Source organism: Lissotriton vulgaris, chromosome 9 (genome assembly GCF_964263255.1).
Source record: "Lissotriton vulgaris chromosome 9, aLisVul1.2, whole genome shotgun sequence".
Lineage (NCBI taxonomy): Eukaryota > Metazoa > Chordata > Amphibia > Caudata > Salamandridae > Lissotriton > Lissotriton vulgaris.
In genome coordinates this window covers 1,138,533,182-1,138,550,397 of record NC_141697.1, presented here as the reverse complement: position 1 = coordinate 1,138,550,397, position 17,216 = coordinate 1,138,533,182, and the positions used below count along the sequence as shown (strand labels likewise).

General features: G+C 44.1%; 1 pseudogene; it reads right to left on the bottom strand.

Moving 5' to 3' along the window:
• LOC147692917 (E3 ubiquitin-protein ligase TRIM63-like) overlaps positions 1-16,798 on the bottom strand; it is a 160,714-nt pseudogene extending 143,916 nt beyond the window's left edge.
• Between the last annotated feature and the right edge of the window lie 418 nt (positions 16,799-17,216).

Sequence of the window (17,216 nt, the reverse complement as noted above, 5' to 3'; positions counted from 1 at the left end):
GTGGAGTTCAGCAGAGGCTCAAACATGCTTTTTGTCCTCAGACTGCTGCCTCTGTCACATGCATCCCTTTTGTTGATGTCTCCTTTGTGGCTCATGTGCGACCTCCATCTGTAGCAAACCTGAGAGAATTGCCCACCGCCTCAGGTACACCCACAACAGCAAACACAAGAAGAGGAAGACAAGCTCCAGCGAATTCAGATCATTTTTTGTAACTTTCATCTTGTCAGGGAGCGATACAAAGGCATTTAAAATTATTTTAAGTAGCTGGATCAAGTAAACCATTGCTAAGGCTTCTATATTACAAGATGAGTTTATTCCGGGTAAACGCAAGGATGTTCAAAAAGAGGTGTCTTGGGTTTTTGGTTAAAATTATATGGAGTTTTACTTCCTGAGATATGTATAGCAGGAACATGGGCCTCAGAGCATACTTTTATGAGGAATAACAGTGGTTATTGTGGATTTTGAGGATAATTTTGGTTCAGGTGTCTCTAATTTTGCAAGAATGTCAGATGGAGCATACTGTTCATGAGCTTAGCGTGTGCATTGTCAGTGAGATTAGTTTACCTATTTTGCATTAAATATTCATGTATTGATCTTGGTTTTCAGTCATTCCAATTCTTTTTATTGTCAAAGGCCTTTGGCTTTTGTTTAACACACAAATAACGACTTGGACAAGGACGGGAGACATAGGGGTAATAGTCGGATTACTCAATGGCAACGTTCATTACTCTTAGTCTTACTAGTCCTCTTCCCAGTCATTAAGACTAGTCCATCCTCCTTCGATTATTGACCTCAGACTTAGCCTGGAAAGTTACAGAAAGATGCTAGGATTGTAATGTCCGGTTATAGAACCCAGCACAGGGTGAGCACAGCTTGCATTTTCCGCACCCATGATGTTTCCTGCCTCAGTGTTGAGATTCACCTCACAAGAAATGACTGGATTGAGGAACGTAGCACTAAGAGTAATGAAGATTACTGGTAAGTAATCTGGCAATTTCTGCAATTTTAGTTGAACACCAATTGCATGATTGTGCTTGTATTTTCATCTTTTATGCAGTTATGAGCTGAACAATCTGAGGGTGCAGCATGCCGCTGGTTTAAAAACCAAGATTTACTAAAGATGTTGCACTTGACATGACATTTGACAGCTGTGGCACCAGTTACTGTGAACTTTATTGGTGAAAAGAAGATTCACGTAATGAGGACAGAGCAGTAAATAATCTAATCATTTGGCTCAGGGTCGGACTGGGCCTTAGGGCAATCAGGCGGTGCACGACAGGCTGGTCCGACAGGTCAGTTTGTGGGACTATTTTGGCTGTTTGTCGGGCGGTTTTATGGGCTGCTTGGCCAGTTTTTACTGTTGATTTCCCTGATATTAAAACAAACATTGGCTACAGCAAGCTCAAATTAATGCAGTCTTCCATACCATGCAGAACACTTATACAGTGTGGGCCTGACTCACAAAGGGCCACAGTACTTGTGGTGGACGCCCTGCAGCCGTGGGGTGTCTCCGCACTCGGGGCTCATTGCGGAGATTCCACTCCAGTGTGGAGACTCCTCCACGACTGTGGGGCTTCAGCCACGTGTGCGGAGGCCCTTTCTGAATCAAGCCCGGTCTGTGTCTTTACAATTTCAAAACAAATCCACTTTCAATAGCCCACTTTTCTAGCTAATTCCCAACTGGGACCTCTTTTATGGTGGTGCCCCAAGGCCTACTTTCTGTTCTGGTTCGATAGTACAGCTCTACTTTATGTACACCGGTGAGAATCTCGCCTTCTGGCAAGACACATATCATTCGCCACCCTGCTTCAAGGTAACTACACCAGGGACAAGCCCTTCTCAGAAATAATCACTTCTAAGCGCTGAACTACTTTCTTCAACCCGACCCTGGCCTTCACCCCTTACTTTTCTGCAGATTGGGCAGCAGAAGTTTCCGTTGACGTGCGTGCAGTCTTGCCTGAACAAGATCTCCTCGACGCAGCGCTTGCAGAAGTTGTGGGAACAGACGAGCACCAGCACTGGAGGTTTAAACAGCTCCAGACAGACGGGGCAGGACAGCACATTTCCGAGCGCCTCCATCGCAGCCCGCGCCATGCAGGAAGAAAAGATGCAGTCTCCCTAGAGACCCGCAGCAACAATCCCCGCCAACTACACGGAACCTTCCAGAACCCGAACACCTTCAGGAGACTGCTGTATGCATGCGTCCCACGTGCTGCTGATTCTTGAAAATGGCATTTGTTTACCATAGTCCTTTCTTTGTGTCTGCTTCTTTGGTGTTTCAATGTATTCCAGATGCGCAGCCTCTTGTTTGTGTTTCTGTTTCAAGCAAATAGGATTCTTGGGAAGGTCCAATACAACAACCTTAAATGGTCATCCTTATTTAAGTTTAATAAATTACTCTAGTGTTATTCTGAAACTTTTGACGAGAGTTTGTTTCTCAGTTTCACTCCAAATGATACAAACATTTATTTGTTTTAAGGATTGCGGTCACTACTAGAAACCACTTAACTCCTTCCGAATCTAATGTGTTTTAAGTAAGCGAAGTTGGTGCTACAAATCTTCATTACTGAAAGTAACTTTGCTGCACTGTAAACTTGCTTTTTATTGCTCCATATAGTTTTGGCCTGAGATTCTATCTATTTTTACAGTTGCACAAAATTGCCTGCTGTACCATTTAAGCAGCTACACTTGAGAAGCTGCTATTAATGTTGACGCGTAAACTCTAAAACCCAACACTGATACTTGTTATGTCGGCCACTTTGTCGGGTCAGGAGCACCGACAATTACAGTGAGTGGCTGTTAATGTATGTAAAGGCCCTCGTGGCCTGCAATAACTGACACACAGAGAGAAAGAGTGTAGTTGCATGGGTGACGGCACAGATCGATCAATCAGGGTTCTCATAGAGCGCGGCTAATCACCCGTTAGGGTCCCAAGCAGGGCCGGACTGGGCAGCCTTGGAAATTTTGTAGGACCAGCCCCTGGGGAGGGGGTGCAAGTGTGAAGCACTGCTACTTTTGTTACTGGGGGGCAATATTGCAGCACAGCTGCAACACCAGCCCCCATTAACAACAAAAGAAGGCCCCACTGCCGCAAAACCTGGCCCCCACCCTTCCAGCCTCCCGGGAAAACGCCCGATGCACGCTACGGTCAGTCCAGCCCTGGTCTCAAGGCGTTGGGGAGGCCTTGACCCCGCCTGCCCGTCTCCGCATTTAATATTTATCGCCCATGTGACCGCAGAACCACACCAATAAGCCTACATGTGAGTAACCATTTCAAATCCCCATTTTGCCCAGTTCCAAGGTCCTAAAGTCCTGGTACCAGCTACTTCATTGGTGCACATAACAATACTGCCATTTTACGTGGTGCGCATTCTTTACACACACCGGTTAGGTGTAACCATGTGCTTTATAAAATGCTTTATTATTATTTATTATTTTATTCAAATGAGAGCATGGCGTTCTAAGATTGAAAGGAGCACAAGAACACATTTTCCTATCAAATTCCGAATCAGATTCGTATTTTCTCGGAACAATGAAACAGGCTGAATTTGGTGAACACATCTTATTACACATTAGTAGAACCTCAACAATCTCTGCAATACAGCTGGACCCGACTATATAATTTCTAGTAATTGTGCAGTGTGAAGCCAGAGCTTTCACTGTGAGCATCCTCAGTCTTTTTTCATTGGGTTGGATGGGGTTTTCTCTTAGGTTTCCAGTTAGAGTTGCCACCTAGCCAGTGTTTAACCCACACAACCATTATTTTTAGGTCAAGGGTCTGATTATTAATGGCTTGTTATATTCTGAACTGTGCCTAAACCCCTGTGTACTCACAGGTCGGCATTATGAGTTAAAATGTATTTAACGCATCCGATAATTATCGGATGCATTAAATACCTCAAGTTTATTTAAATTTGGATGATGTCGCTATATTCATGACCACCACTTAGCTTTCCTCAGCAGTACACAAAATGAGGAAACCTGGAAATGTGCTTTCGGGAGAGCCACCGAGGCCTGAGGGGAATTCTCCCCTGATGCCTTACTACACTACACTTGTGAAGAGCAAGAAGGAGAAATCATGGGGTTCTGTTCCAAATAGTTATTTTGCCCACCATGGAATCTCGGTTTGGACCCATCCATAAGCAAACAAGTGTTAACCCACATCCAAAAGGAACAGTATAACTCAAATTGCCAGGCCAAATCCTTCCTGAACCAGAACACAAGCTACCCAAGACTGGTTTTGCCCTAATTGGGGCTCATCAGTTGGGTGTAGATTGGTTCCAGTGGGACAGTGAGCTTAGGACACACATCTGGACACACCCTTGCCTCTTCAAACACACAAAAGGGGACAGGAGGAATGCTTGCATACCACTGGCAATCACTCATGTATCATTCCAACCAATTGTTCTTTTGCCCACCATGCTGCAGTGTCCTGCGTGACACATTCTAATGTTCAGGATTGTGCTGTACCTACACTCTACACCCAGCCATCACTGGCGTCACAGGTCAGGTGATCCTGCTAATAAAAGGGGCCAGGCGCACGTGTCCTGGGACAGTTCCAGTAATCTTACTACTGTGTCCCTGCCCTTTATTCACAAGTATGAGGGGCTAAAGCCATGACACTACACATGCCACCTCAGTTTGGACCCACCATATGCAAATAAGTCTCTACCCTTCTCAAATAAGAACAGTCCAGCCTGAACAGCAAGGCCAGGTCCTCCCTGAATCAGAAGACAAGCAACCCCTGACCGGTTACACCCTGATTGGGGCTCATTAGTCGGGTGCCGTTTGTTTCCAGTGACATAGTGAGCACAGGACCCACGTACCTGATGTGTTAAATACCTCAACCTTTATTAAATTTCAGCAGGTCACACTGGCCGAAATTAAACAGGGGAAATGTGTATGGTATTTACTATACCAATCAGATTTTGGTGTGTTAAATGCCAAAATCTGCACTGTATTCCCCAATAACTTGTAACCGGTTTCACCCTATAAATAATGTACCGTTGGTATAGTTATTTATCAGGTGCATTAGATAACAAGTAAAGTCATAACCAGGGCTTAAGGTCAGTAAAAAAAACTAGAAAATCGGCAAAAGTCGTTATTTTTACTTGATTCACATAGATACGTAAACCAGTAAATACCAGCATAAATCATTTGGTTATAAACTATATAAACTCTTTATAAACGATTATTTGAGCAAACCGAGGCAGAATGACAATGTTAAACAAGCATTGGCTAAATCAATAGTAGTCGCCTTCATACAAATGCCATGTTTTATTATTATTATTTGCAACCTATGTTATATACAAAACATTTGGCACGCATAAAAAATATAAAAATAAAGAAGTAACTCAGTCACTGTTCAGGTTCGAGGTCGAAGCCCCTTCAAAACTTAAAACATGAAAAATGACAGGCATTTTTCTCTGAAAGCGGTGCAATCCTGTTTCTGGGTCAAACATAGACTCACCCGAAGTATGACGTTCTCATGTCAGGTGATACATGCACACACGGATTGGTGACATAACGTGTATTTGTAAAGCGCACATTCACTCAAGGGAATCTTGGCATTGAATAACAATACTGTTACCCAACTCAATGGCACTCATTTTACTGATGTCAGAAGGATGAAATGCTGAGTGGACCCACCCAGATTTGAACTTGTGACCATGAGGTCGAACACAGGCCCTTACAGTGGATGCATTGGTCCACTAAACCACCAGACCTGGATTAGGTAAACTCACTATTAGGTTTAACAGTCCTAATCCTTGATGAAGCAACTTGCCTCCACCCCCACTCACACTGCAGGACACACAAGACCCCATCTTCGCCAGAGGAAACAACATTCGCTTCAGCCACACCATGGAACTGCTTCTGGACAGACCACCACTAAATCCATTTCTCATTCTCGATACCCACCACACAAGCACACGCCCTGCCTCCCATGCAGAAACTGGAATAAAATCTTCGAAGAACACCTCACCTCCGCCCTCAGCTGCACTCCTCACTCTACTACAACAGATGCCAACACAGCAGCAAGAAACCTCCACCATTGGATCGCCAACTGTGCCAACACTCTCGCCCCCCTCTAGAACACCACCAGATGACGCAACACGAAAGCCACCTGGTGTACCACGGACCTCAGAGAATCCAATCGCTTTTTCAGACAACTGGAGAAAATGTGGAGAAACAGTAAAACCCAGGAAGCACGCTCCGCCTTCAAGGCCGCCACCACGGCACACCACCAACTCATCAAATCAACAAAGAGAAACTTCATCCAAGACAGAATCATTTCCAACTCCCACAACTCCAAGGAACTCTTCACTCCCAAGACCTCTGCAACAAACTCAGGTCCTTCTTCCACCCCAAAGATCAAGAACTCTACGACTATTTTGACGACCAAGACTATGGCACCACCCCAACACTCCACCCCTAGCGACCCAATCCAACAGACCCTCCTCACCTGGACCCCTCTCACCACAGAAGACACCACAAAGGCAATGAAAAGCATCCACTCCGGAGTACCTACTGACCCCTGCCCATCGCACATCTTCCACAGGGCCGCCACCACCATCGCACCCGAACTACGCTTTACTATCAACTGCTCCCTCGAAACCGCAACATTCCCTGATGACTGGAAATGCGCCAAAGTATAAAACCCTCCTCGAGAAGCCCTCTGCAGACCCGATAGATCTCAAGAATTTCAGGCCCATCTCACTACTCCCTTTCACCACCAAAGTCATCAACACCCAACTAGCACACTTTATAGAAACCAAAAACATCCTAGACACCTTTCAATCCAGATTCTGCAGCAACCACAGCACTGAGACTGCCCTCATAGCCACCACCGACGACATCTGCGCCCTCCTCGACCAAGGCCACACAGCAGCCCCCATTCCCCTGGACCTTTCACCAGCCTTCAACACCGTCTCCCACCGCACACTAGCCGCCAGACTCCACAAGCCGGCATCCAGGGAACAGCCTTAGACTGGATTCGATCTTTCTTCTCAGGTGGAACACAAAGAATATGACTCCCGCCCTTCCTCTCCGAACTAACAGAGATCAGATGTGGAGTACCCCAAGGATCCGCCCTCAGCCCCACGCTCTTCAACATCTACATGGCCCCGCTCGCAACCATCATCAGAAAACACGGACTCAACATAGTCTCATACTCTGACGACACCCAGCTCATCCTCTACCTCACCAAGGAACCCGACATCACCAGGCAGTTTCCAAGAAGGGATGAAAGATGTTGCAACGTGGATGAGCAGCAGCTGCCTGAAGCTCAACTCAGAGAAAAAATAAGTCCTCATACTCGGCTCCACCGCTCCACATGGGACAACAACTGGTGGCCCAACTCCCTCGGAAATCCCACCCACCCCTATGGACCATGATTGCAACCTCCGTATCATACTCGACTCTTCACTCACCATGAACCGCCAGATCAGCGCAGTGTCCTCCACTTGCTTCAAAACCCTCCACATACTTAGCGAAACCTTCAAATGGCGCCAGGAAGACCGTCACCAGCGCACTTATCACCAGCAGACTGGACTTCGGAAACACCCTCTACGCTGGAATCAACAAAAAAATCCTCCTCAAACTCCAGACCGTCCAGAACGCCACAGCCAGACTTATCCTCGACATCCCACGACATGACCACATCGCCCAGCACCTCCGTGACCTCCACTGGCTCCCCATCGAAAGAAGAATAACCTTCAGACTGCTCACACACACCTACAAAGCCCCCCATAACACCAGACCCCAATACCTCAACAAACAAATCTCCTTTCATGCCCCCAAGAGAAACCTCCGCTCTGATGACCTCACCCTAGCCACGGTCCCCCACATCCACAGGGCCAGAGTGGGTGGCAGATTCTGCTCCTACCTCGCGACCAAGACCTGGAACAAACTCCCCACCGCATCCGACGAAGCCCGACACTGCACCAATTCGGAAAGGATGCCCCCAGCGCCTTGAGACCCTCACATGGTGAGTAGCAAGCTTTAAAACCCAGATTGATTGATTTAATTTGAGGACTTGTTATTGTTCATGACTATTAGGAAAGGGGAGAAGACAAATTGCAAGGTTCTGATCTATAGGGCAATGGATGATTTAGAATCTGTCGTGATGAAGCCTGAGAAATCAGAGTTCTAAGCTTTTAAAAAAAATGTTATGTGATTTTCAGTTCATTACAAACATTCAGCATGGCCAATCGTGTTCATGAACACCAGACAACAAGCACATTAAACTGTTTGTAAGGCATTCACATTTTATTGAGTTACCCCTCTTAGTGATCGTTTCTCTAGAACTTGTTGAAGTAGAATGTGTGTCGATATTTGTACAAGGTCAAATTTTTAGTATGTGTGTAAGACTTTGCGCTGCCAGTAAGTGACTTTCCCAGCCCCTTCATTCATGCTTGGCCTCCCAGCAGCATGCTTGCTTTTCATGTTCTGGCAAGCCAGCCATGGTACCCTGACTTATTCACGCTTGTGGCGTGAGCCTAGTGTTTCATGCCCTATAGTCATTTAGGGTGGTTTATCATCAGACCTTCATTTTCATGAGTATCATATCCTAATTGGAAATGCAGGAAGACTTCCATCCTCTAGTATTACACATAGATAGGGTTGTATTTTCTGCTTCTACTCATTTGGGAATGTTTCTCCCCAACTGTGTCAACTGAGGAGCAGTAACTGACTTCCAAAGCATGGTATTCTGTTTTTTGACAAACATAGAGCTAAGTCAGCAAACATGCATCCAGTCTTGTTTTTTTGTGCAGATCATGAATTCTAGCAGGCAGCAAGCAAGTCTAAGCAGTTATTCTTGTGTCCTTTACCCAGAATTGTGTTATAGCATTCAACTCCAGAGCATGTGTATGAAGTAAGACTGCTCGAAGTGACTGCAAAGGCCTTCATTCAACAATGGAATGGAACATCTTGTGTAGCCTATATGGAGTTAAGTCAATGGAGTTTAATATATTTGATCCTTTTGATCACAGAATGTTGAGACACAGCTTTCGGATATCCTGTCATGGTCTTCCATTCCATGTGGGTCAAGTAGCCCCCTGAATCCTAAATTCACGACTCTCTCTCTCTCTCTCTCTGTTTGGAGAGTAACTCGCATTATGGCCTTCAAGGCCGAATAGAGCCCGGACACCCCCTTCCTACCAGGAGTATATTTTCTCGTGTGATGTGCATTATAGGAACGTCCACACCACATTACCATGTTCTTCAGACAATGCAGATCAGGTGATTAAAAGTCAGAAGCTGAGCCATCGGGATTGGATGTGTTGTCCTCAAATTTTTAAATTTGTGCAAGGAGTCCCCATCATATAAGTCACCGGTCTGTACCCCCACTTCTTCCCAGGTAGTAAGATGTGTTGTCTCTGCCAGTTTCACAAGGTCTGACAACCAACACAATAGGAGGGGGTTGTTTTTGTAGGGTCTTCTCTCAGCAGTGCTTGACAGGAGTAGAATTCTGGGCAAAGATTGGCCCTTTTTATTTTTAATGAGTGTGTATTCCAATAACTTTGTTCCCTCTATTGCTCCATGCACTACAAGTAATCCACTCTAACATAAATACTATACTAAATAAGATCCCAAAAAGTAACAAAAATAGCTTAAGAAAGAGGAGAGAAAAATAAAATCCAATAAGAAACGAAAGAGCCAACTTGCTTAACCAACACATTTTAAGCAATGCCTGAGGTAGCTTATCCCCACACATAACATACTATGCCACAAGCCTCAGACATTTCATCCCAGACTGGAATTACAGATGACAGCCTTCCAAGTGCCATCACAATTGAGCGGATAAAAGAAGTGTGCCCCACAGAAGAGGAAGACAGAGTTTACATAGGCTCAAAAAGAGACCCAAACCTTGTTGAATACCTGGATTTGTTCGTGAAGCTTGTAAAGTTGGTGCTCATATGTCATCAACCGGTAAAGCTCAGCTAGTCATTCTTGATGTGTGGGCACCTGTGCTGTACTCCAGTGCTGTAATATGCAGATCTTACCCACCATACAGTCAGTTGACATCCATCTACGCCAGTGAGAAGTTATACTATTTGAAGCAACTAAATCATGTAACAAGCCAAGCCTGTCTTACTCCACAAAAGGAATAAAACTAGTTGAGCGGAGTGTCTCCCATACATATTGCCAGTATGTATATCATGTAGGGCATGACCTAAGTATGTGTACAGATCACAGGCAATGTCTGGACACCTCCAACATACCGCAGTAAGAAGGAACCATACAAGCTGTATACAATTTGAAAGGATTCAAGATTCAAGAAATCTCAGCACATACCCATATATTTGGAGTGTCAAAAGTGATAAAGTACAATCCGTAATTTTCAAATCCGAAACAGTATCAATCATAATCACGACGAATAAACTCCCAAAGGAAAAATCAATTTGCTGAAAACTTCTGTTATGAAAAAAATAAAATTCTTCTTCCTTTATTTTATTTTGATAGGTGATGTTTCATTCAGTTATTTAAAAACATAATACAAATTCATAGCCGACGCAGCGCGTTTAATCTCCACGAGATTTCTTCAAAGGCTTATTTGTGGTCTTTTATTCATACGTTTAATTGAATCCTGCATCAAGAAACGCCCAAAGTTGAAATCACATATTCATGTCATTGATTGAATCGTATTTGTCAAGAAACAAAGGGAATGTCCTCCCAGAGAGATGTGGTATAGCCCCGATTGTTATTTTCTGAACGAAACGTTCGGTACGATGTCCGAATCAATTGAAAGGAGACCAATACCAATTATGGAGGATTTTGAAATAGGCGTACCTTAAGCGCGCTCCTCTGAGCAGGCGATCATGATACTCTAGGATTTCCTTCCAGTCACCCTCTACACCCAGCCTTTCCTGCTGGTAGGATTTAACTGCAAAGCAATTATCATGTGAGTAGAGATGGTTAATGAGTATTTGGTACACGATTGACACACCTCTCTTGGAAAAGCCCCACAACATGAGGTAGTTTAGAATCGACAAAGCAGAGCAATGAATCGGATTTCGCCCGAGCTTACCTTGCAAGCAATGCCGCACTTGCCAATACCTCCAGGGCCGTGACTGGGGAAGTGAAAATGTTGATTTTAACATCTAAGAGGGAACAAAATGAACCCCCATTAAGAAAGTCTCCAATTGTTTTAATTCCCTGTTCTTCCCATAGAGCCCATTTGATTGGTTGTATCTCCACAGTGATTCCCTCATTGTACCAAAGGGGAGCATCTTCATAAACTGGTCTGTCAACTCTCAAGAGTTGGTGTGAATCTTTCCATGCAGCCACATAGCCATTAAGGTAGGAGGATAAAGCGGGGCTGCCAAAAGTCGCATATCAGGAAGCCGCAGACCACTGATCTGGTATCCGCATGCAACCTTGAAGATCTAAGAAAAATGTAGGTATGTATAGCTTCTTATCCTTTGCATATATAGATAGCACGTTTATGTAGTGGGCAACTTCACAGCTTTGTGCTCTGTTACCTAAGCCATTCTGCCAGTGGCTCCATCGCCAGACCCCATTCTTCTATGCTTGCTGGCATTTTGGTTTGTTGGTTACCGGTAATCTATATGAGTGACTTGTGATGAGTGAAAACAATTAAGTATTTTCTATAGACATAAAAATGTGTTTGTAGGCCCACTCCACTGCTAGACTTTCCTTTATTCGCTGACTGTGCATTTTCAGGGTTCACAAAACTGCCACTAGCATATGCAACAATGAGACATGGAGCTTGGAGATCAGTCACTCTTAGAGAGAATGGCACCCAGTGCTAAATGGTCAGTATCCACTATGATCTATGTGTGACCATCAGGTTCGAGATAGGCTTCTGCGATGTGGGATTTAATAGCTTCAAACGCCGCTTGATATCTTCATCACAGTTGGTATGCATGATTCTTCTTTATGAGCTCTCACAGCAAAGTTGTTATATCTTAGATTTATATTATTCAACGGCTGTCTTTGCTTACATCACTCTTTACATATTTGCTACATTTGTAACTTATGATCTAGTGTTCTCCTGTATGTTCCTTGTATTCCATTCTAGAATGGAAAAAAGGGGAACCTGAGCTGTTGTAAGAACAGAGGGGCATATTATCAAGACAGGCGATAAACTTATTGCCGTTTTAGTGGCAGAAAACTGCTGCTAAAACGGCGATAATGGGCTTTCTCCTAGATCAAGGCCTAGATCACGGCCAAGACCTGGAACAAACTCACAATCAACATCAGATGCCCCCCTCTCTGAACAGTTTTAGTAAGACACTCAAGACCTGGCTCTTCGAGAGCTGCTTACCACCCCTCACTCCTAGTGCCTTGAGACCCTCATGGGTTAGTAGCATGCTTACAATTCCCTGGTTGATTGATTGATTGAGTGTGAAGGAGGCTTTATTGACAGCGAGGCCCCTTCTCTTGGATTGTTGGCCATAAAATCTTATCCCTTGACCCAGTATATGTTTTAATCATTATCGTTGAGACACTTATGGCTAGACATGATTCCTGTATGGAATCATGCAGTAAAGGAGGTTCTGTTCATGGGAAGGATTTGATACAGTTTGTGAGTCTTTTATATCAGCTTTTAATGATAAATGACAATGCTCATCTGGTGATGATTTGGAACTTTAGGGCGTCTTCACAATTGAATTTGTAACATTTGTGGGGTTGGACATGTTTTTCAGACGTGTGATGAAGGAGTTAACGTTTTCACCCCACTTCTTTGTGGTGGAAATAAGTCACGAAGAGCTTTTTTAACTTGTCATGTGTTGGCCTTATTTTTAACAATTGGAATATCTCTGGTGGCAGGGCTGTGTAGTGTATCTCAAGACACATCAGACCTTTCTCATTTTCAATGCCATGTGCAGTTGTATATAACTTAACATTTTTGATCAAGTGATACCAACTGGATAATTCATTGATAGAATCACTTACCACAGGAATGTACCGCATTTACAGCACCTACAGCAAAACTGTATACACAACGCACATCTCAGATTATCCTATTTGTGAGTTGCTCTGCAGCCTGATAAAGACTCTGTCCATGCATGTACTGTCACAGTGTGGTGGGGGGAATGTTTTTTTGCTTGACCCAACCACATTGTGTATTGTTATGTTACAATTATTTACACAGCCGACAATGATCGAAGTTGTGTGGAACTCATTTTGGTAAATATAACTCTATGCAGAAGGTAATTCCTGAAAAGAAGAGAAGGCTAAAGTGTGTCAAGCTAAATTCTGAGTCTGTTGCTGAACGTAGGGCAAGATATATCAAAAAAATGTTTTGCGATTCGCAATTACGGAATCGCAAAATGGCATGCATGAAAGTGTGCAGTACACTTTCTGCGATTCCTAAGTGGTCGCAAATGACCTACCTCATGAATATTTATAAGGTAGGTTGCAATTTGCGACCCCTTAAGAATCGCAAAAATCACAGTGATGATGGGTTGCTGAGGTCAGCAGACCACCATGTCTGTGATTGCTTTTAAATAAAGCAATCTTTTTTTTGTAAAGCAGACAGTTTTCCTTAAAAGAAAATGAGATGCTTTACAAAAAGAAAAATTAAAAGTTTTCTTTTCATTTGTTAAGAGCCCGGCAGTGGTCCTTGGGACCACGGCCTGCTCCTAAAAAATGCTTTAACAAACATTCACAAAGGGAAGGGGTCCTTAGGGGACCCCTTCCCATTTGCGAATGGGTTACCACCTACTTGAAGTAGGTGGTAAAATGCGAGTGTTTTGCGAACACGTTCACAGTCACAAAACATTCATGCATACCGTTAGGATTCACTATTTGGAAGGGATGCCCCTTCCAAATAGCGAATCATAAACCCATTTTGCGATTTGGTAACAGGTTACCAAATCGCAAAATTGGGTTTGATGCATCGAAAAGCAATTATTGCAATCGCAAACGGGCCGTTTCTGCGAATCAGCCCGTTTGCAAGGAGAAAAATGCTTGATGCATTTGGCCCTTTATCAGGTATGGTTTTGCAGGGACCCGGGAAAATAGTTCAATAATTAGGTTGTAGCCACAGAGAATATCCTACCTCTATCATGCACAAGTTTAATTTAGGCAAGCATCATTATGCTTGGTTTACAGAGTGGAATGTACTACCAGGATCATACCACTGTAATTTGTAGGCAATGAAATTAGAAAACTTCATGTTCTGGCATAAAGCTTTCTGAGATATGAACGTGACTTTAAAGATGACTTGTTTCCTGATTGGTAACCAGTGCAGAGAAAGCAGCCTGTCAGAGAAGTGTTCTCATCTAAATAATCCACTGATTAGTTGGACAGCTGTACAAGCTCAAGTTCTTCAAATAACTTTTCATGCACTACAAGGTAGGTAACATTTATGTAATCCAGTTGCAACTAGGGAATTATCTTTTTTTGAAATTTCAATTGCAAGAAGAACACACTCACCATCTTTATTACTTGGGTTTCAAGGGACAGATTGCTATCAATGTGTATTCCTGGATTTTGGATGGTTTTTACTGGGCTGGTTGAATGCTTCTTTCTTTACTTAGGATCAAACGTCTTGATATCCAGTTAAACATGGTGAAGAAGGTGAGCAATGCTAGTGTCTTGTCTGGATTTAGTTGAGGAAGGGGCTTGAACTCTGTCAGTGGGTTTGGAAAAGGAGTTTGGTCAACAGGGAAGAGAACTCATGGTGGTGGACCGTGGACTCCTTTGAAGAAGAAGAGCAAGGAGTGCGGTGAGATAAACTAAGCTGACTAGGGTGAAGGCTACGCCAGGCAGGTGCTCACTTGGGAGTTCGTCCAAATTCACATCTATACTCTTAAAAGAGACAGCACAGGTGGCATCGTCTAGCATCCTAAATATTGGTGAGTTTCACGTCATTGCTTTTTCCTGCCTTCATGTTGTGATAATATAGCCCAGCATGGAGGTCATGACGGATGTATGACGTTACAACGCATACTTTTACCACGCATGCCTTTACAACGCGGTTTTTACATCGCATGCCTTTACAACGCAAAGGGCCATATGTATCATGGTTCCGTTTTGCGAATTCCAAATAGCGAATTTTAAGGAATCGCTATTTAGAATTCGCAAAACGGTATGTATGTACAAAATCGCTGTTTCATAGCGATACCTTACCATTCCTAATTTGCGATTAGCAAATAGCTAATCGCAAATTACCCATTCATTTCTATGGGCCAGGAGGCCCATAGGAATGAAGAGGGAATTTGCGATTAGCAATTTGCTAATCGCAAATTAGGAATATTTCCAAGGGTGCAGGGGTGTCTCAAGAACACCCTGCTGCACCCCTGAAAATGGCATTTGGGGGAATATGGCGCACATACATGCCCTAAGGGTATGTATGAGCGTCATATGGCACCTTTGGTTTTTTTGAAAAAAGCTTTTTTAAAAGAATTCGCAATTTACCACCAACTAGAAGTTGGTGGTAATTTGCGAATCCTTAATGGCATATTTGGAATATTTTTTCTTTGATACATTGCATTTAAGGAATCGCAACATTTGCGATTCCTTAAGTGCAATCGCAAAATAAGGAATAGCAAATTTTGCGATTCCTTATTTTGCATCAAACATGTTACATACATACCATTTAGCTAATTAGCATTTGCAAAGGCAAATTCGCAGAATTTCGGCCTTTGCGAATGCTAATTAGCTTGATACTGTCAGGATTGAGAGTAGCGCAACCTTACTCTGATGTCCAGCAGAGACGATAGACGATAGTCCTTCCAACTCCGCTCCGCACAAACCCCTACAATGGAATATACCCACTGTTTGAGCCTGTACGAATAGGGGCCGGGAGGACATAATTCCTTGCCCTACAGTCATTGATGAAATGCCCCCCTTTACCACAGTAGAGGCAGAGTTTCAGCCTCCTTCTCCTGTCTCTTTCCTCCCGGGAAAGGGGCCCACGTATTCCCCCTATTTGCATGGGTTCCGGTCCTTCTGGTGTTTTAGCCTTGTCATCTACCCCCTGTCGGGATTTAAATAAAGGATAGGAGTAGCGGTAATCCCCCCCTCTTCTATCCCCCTTTCGTTCCAACAGCCGGTGATCTAGTTGGACTGTCAGGTCTATTAGCTCCTCACAGGTAGTAGGTAATTGTACCACCTGAGCTAAGACATCTTTTAGTTCACCCCGGAGTCCTTGGTAGAACAAGGAGATCCGTTTCTGGGCCGGCCAGTCCGTTTCTACGATGAGACGGTTAAAGGTCGTGATGTACGACAACAGATCTTGGGACCCTTGTCTCAAGGTCATTAATTCATGATCCAAGGACAACATGTGAGACTTCCTGTCAAACAATTTCCTGAGTTCTACGCAAAAGGCAGCAAAATCATGTAAAACAGGATTGTCTTTTTCCAATAAAGGGATAGTCCAGCTGGACGCGTTCCCCCCCATATAGGACATAAGAAAAGCCGTTTTGGATGCTTCGTCCTGGAAGACCATAGGTTTGCATAAAAAATGTAGACGGCATTGGTTCAAAAAGGTTTCAAATTTTCGTGGGTCCCCATAAAACCTTTCAGGAGGAGCCAGGGGTATACCGTGATTTTGGATGATATGTACCGTCGGTGTGGCTTCAGCCGAAGTGGAAGGGGCTGCTAGTGACCCCCCAGTTTGGAAGGAAGGGGGAGGCTGCAGAGTGGCCGGCCGAATCAATGGTTTCGCCACCGGCTCTCTTATGGCCAGATCTGATACGTCTTTACGTAACTCAGAGATCTCTTTATATAAGGCCTGGTTCTCTAACCGGGAATTCTGGACCTCCTGTTGAAGGCCTGTAAAGCTCTCCAACAGGGCGGTGAGAGTGGCATTCGTATCCATCGTCTAGGCTGGGCTGTATTCTTGGGCTTGTCAATCTGTCAGGATTGAGAGTAGCGCAACCTTACTCTGATGTCCAGCAGAGACGATAGACGATAGTCCTTCCAACTCCGCTCCGCACAAACCCCTACAATGGAATATACCCACTGTTTGAGCCTGTACGAATAGGGGCCGGGAGGTAGATTGTCATCGGGGAATGGCACGTCAAGTATCGTCTGGTCTTGTTACCATGATGCGACTGGTACAGGGACACTGCAGGCAGGGGAGACAGAGAACAAAGGATTATTTCCGTAGTAAGACTTACAGGCAACCAACAGCCCTTCCCTCTTCTCTCTACTCACCAGTTTCTCCACCCCATGTATCCTCAAAGGAATCCTCAACAAAAGAACCCTAGTAACAGTTGACCAGAAGTACAGAGGAG